Source organism: Phocoena sinus, chromosome 18 (assembly GCF_008692025.1).
Source record: "Phocoena sinus isolate mPhoSin1 chromosome 18, mPhoSin1.pri, whole genome shotgun sequence".
NCBI classification, from domain to species: Eukaryota; Metazoa; Chordata; class Mammalia; order Artiodactyla; family Phocoenidae; genus Phocoena; species Phocoena sinus.
This window is the reverse complement of record NC_045780.1, coordinates 28,709,472-28,713,662: the sequence shown is the minus strand read 5'-3', so window position 1 is coordinate 28,713,662 and position 4,191 is coordinate 28,709,472. Positions and strand designations below refer to the sequence as shown.

At 38.1% G+C, this 4,191-nt stretch overlaps 1 pseudogene; it reads right to left on the bottom strand.

Moving 5' to 3' along the window:
- Positions 1–1,180: 1,180 nt before the first annotated feature.
- Positions 1,181–2,505, bottom strand: LOC116742942 (annotated as a pseudogene).
- Positions 2,506–4,191: the final 1,686 nt, after the last annotated feature.

Below are 4,191 nucleotides of genomic sequence, written 5' to 3'. Positions count from 1 at the left end.
GAGGTTCCTTAAAAAACTACAAATAGAACTACCATATGACCCAGCAATCCCACTACTGGGCATATACCCTGAGAAAACCAAAATTCAAAAAGAGTCATGTACCAAAATGTTCATTGCAGCTCTATTTACAGTAGCCTGGTGATGGAAACAACCTAAGTGCCCATCATCGGATGAATGGATAAAGAAGATGTGGCACATATATACAATGGAATACTACTCAGCCATAAAGGGAAACGAAATTGAGCTATTTGTAATGAGGTGGATAGACCTAGAGTCTGTCATACAGAGTGAAGTAAGTCAGAAAGAAAAAGAGAAATACAGTATGCTAACACATATATATGGAATTTAAGAAAAAAATGTCATGAAGAACCTAGGGCTAAGACAGGAATAAAGACACAGACCTACTGGAGAACGGACTTGAGGATATGGGGAGGGGGAAGGGTGAGCTGTGACAGGGCGAGAGAGAGTCATGGACATATATATACTAACAAACGTAAGGTAGATAGCTAGTGGGAAGCAGTCACATGGTGCAGGGATATTGGCTCGGTGCTTTGTGATCACCTGGAGGGGTGGGATAGGGAGGGTGGGAGGGAGGGAGACGCAAGAGGGAAGAGATATGGGAACATATGTATATGTATAACTGATTCACTTTGTTATAAAGCAGAAACTAACACCACTGTAAAGCAAGTATATCTCAATAAAGATGTTAAAAACAAACAAAAAAAACACCTCGTCTTTGTAGGGACTTCTACCTTCTGCTTGGTTTCCTTTCCCCTGGGCTACCACACAGGCCTAAGTTGGTGGTCATCTAACTGGGTTGTCAGCCCACGGTTCTACATGAGATTTGATGAGACCCAGCTTCTCGATGAGTTATCTTGAAAATGAACTTGGAAATTTTAACTGGACAGGTGGGAGGAATAGGCACCAGAAGGAAATATAGGGTTACCCAGAATGGCAGAAACGGTTCTGCCAGAAGTGGAAAGAGAGAGGAGGCCTTTAACAAACAACAAATATTTATTGAGTGCCTATTATGTACCAGGCACTGTTCTAGAACCTCTACCCACCTCCCAAAAAAAGAAAAAAAAATGAGTCAGAAAATGCAAATTCTGAGGGAGAGGAAAGGGATGATTGAGGAAGAAGGCTGAAGGGACTGAGAAGCCTTAGGTGATGGGATTTGGCCTTAGGTCTCCTCGTCAGCCTCCTCACCAAAAATCTCTTCTTCTGCTGTGGCATCTTGCTACTGGTGGTATTCAGAGATGAGGTCTTTCATGTTGCTCTCAGCCTCGGTGAAATCCATCTCGTCCCTGCCCTCACCTGTGTACAGTGGAGGAAGGCGTTCCAGCAGAACATGGCAGAGAGCTTTACTCAGGTGAGCTTGAACAACTCCGGTATGGCCGTGCTCTTTCCAATGAAAGTGACCACAATCTTGAGGCCACAGATTGGGATGTTGCAGACAGCTGTCTTGACGTTGCTGGGGATTGATTCCAGGAAGTAACTGCTGCTCTTGTTCTGCACGTTGAGCTTCTGCTCATCCACCTCCTTCATGGACATTAACCCACAGAAAACAGGAGCCAAGGTGAGGTACGAGCCATGGTGGGGGTCACAGGCAGCCATTGTGTTCTTAGCATAGAAGATCTGCTGGGTGAGCTTGGGCACAGTGAATGTCCGATACTGCTGGCTTCCACCTCTGGTTAGAGGGGAAAAATCAGGCATGAAGAAGTGAAGACATGAGAAGGACACAACGTTGACTGCCAGCTTGCAGAGGTCAGCAATGAGCTGGCTAAGGAAGTGGAGGCAGGTGGTGACACCACTCTTGGTGACCAGGATGAGATGGTTCAGGTCCCCTTAGGTTGGCGTGGTCAGCTTGAGGGTGTGGAAGCAGATGTTGTAAAGGGCCTGGTTGTGGATGCAGTAGGTCTCATCAGTGTTCTCCACCAGCTGATGGACGGTGAGGGTGGCATTATAGGGCTCAGCTACAGATTCGGACACTTTGGGTGAGGGCACTACACTGAAGACTTCATGATGCCATTGGGATACTCTTCACATGTCTTGCTGATGAGCAAGGTGCCCATTCCAGAATCTGTGCCCCTACCAGCGAGTGGGTCAGCTGGAAACCCTAAAGGCAGTCACAGCTCTCTGCCTCCTTCAGAACCACATCCACGACTTAACCAGCTCAGCACCGTCTGTGTAGTGGTCCTTGGCCCAATTGTTGCCTGCCCCAGACTGACCAAAAACAAAGTTGTCTGGTCTGAAGATCTGACCAAAAGGACCTAAGCGAATAGAGTCCATGTTCCCAAGTTCTAGATCAACCAAGATGGCACGAGGAACATATTTGTCACCTGTGGCTTCATTGTAGTTCATGGAGATGCAGTCTAACTGCAGGTCTCTATCCCCATGATAGGTGTCAATGGGGTCTATGCCATGTTCATCACTTATCACCTCCCAGAATTTGGCACCAATTAGGTTGCCACACTGACAGGCCAGGATGTGCACAATTTCCCTCATTGTTAAAATTTATTCTATTTTTTTGCTTGCCTCAAGGTGTGGATGGGGCAAGAAAATGATATGTAATTAGTTTTTCTCTGCTGCTGGTCACAGGCTGGAAGGATTGAATGGGCCCCGGAGGTTGGAGAAGCAAGATACAAATGCGGCATCAGGAAGGTTCTGAGAGAGGATTCTTCTTTCTAATACCACAATTTACTACCTATAAGAAATGTAATTCCATTTTCTAGAAATATATTTTATTATTGAAATTATTTTCACAGTTTAAAATGTGTTATATATTTTGAAATAGTGTCTATAAATTTCCTATCTTTAAAAATTCTTGCTATTGATGTCACCATATATATTTTAATATTTGAAAGAGATAGTAGAAATATTATAACTCGCTATAATATTTTATTTGCAATCATTATAGTGCTATTTAACCTTTCAATATACTTATTTTCTATTATTTTGTCTTTATTTGTAACAAGACTTTCTTTGTAGTAACACAATTTTGAAATTGTCCATTGTTATATCTTGACTACATACCATTTTTTCATAGATATGTTTCTCATTATCTTTACTTTTCAAATATGTATTAATCATAAATTTTACTAGACCCTTAAATTGGGTTCATATAAGAGTGTATATTGTAATACCCATATAATTTAGGTGAATATTGGGTTTTTTTTTTGCTTTTTGAAGTAATTTATACTTTAATTTCAAAATTAATTTCATTAAGATAATATTTTTGGAATTCCTTAATGTTATTTCTAGGCATAAAATATAGTTAGGAGTTGTAAAATGTTTCATGGAAGCTTATATGCATGATTTATTCTCTACAAGGTGTAGATTTTAGTACAAAACAATACTAAAATTAATATATATTGAAATTTTATTAAATATTGTTTATTTTTATCTCTTTGATATGCCAAGGGCTGGAAGGAATAGGTTAAAATACATTAACAAACATAAAATATTTCTTCTGTTATCTTTGTACTCCCTATACATTTTTTACTGTGTGTATATGTGGTGTGTATATGTCTGTGTTTATTTTCCTTATACAAATTTCAAGGAAATTAAAAGTTTTTGTAATTGCACATTTTAAATAATGATACGTTTTTCTGTGAAAAAAGTGTTTTTTTACATTTTAATTCAAATATCTCAGATATTAATATGACGACCAATTAAAAATTATTCTGTTCTACATTTGTCAATTTTTAATTTTTTCTTTGTTTTAGTCATTGCTCTTGTGGACATCAAATAGATTTGACTTTTACTTGGTCTTATATTACCCATATGAGAAAAATCTTCTTTAAATACTTATTATTATGTAAAAATTTAAATTGGTATTAATTCTAAGTGGTTTTAAATTTTTAAAATATTGTTGCTTCTGCTGGTAATGTTGTTTTATGGTTCCTTGCTTTTTTAATTTTATTTTACTTTTTAGGAAGTTATATTTTCTTTGTCAAATTGTATCCTACATATCTTGTTTTTATTCATAGTGTTTTAAACTCCAAATAAGTTTATTATTTTCCTAGATATCTCAACAGCTCCAAATAAGAAATAAAACTGTTTATTGATTTCTAGTGATTAAAAGGAAAAATTAATACATACAACAAATCCTTACAAACCATCCCTTTCTTCTTCTATTTTTCCAAAGGTTAAAAAACTTTTTCCAGCCTATTTTAATCACATGCTTAGAAA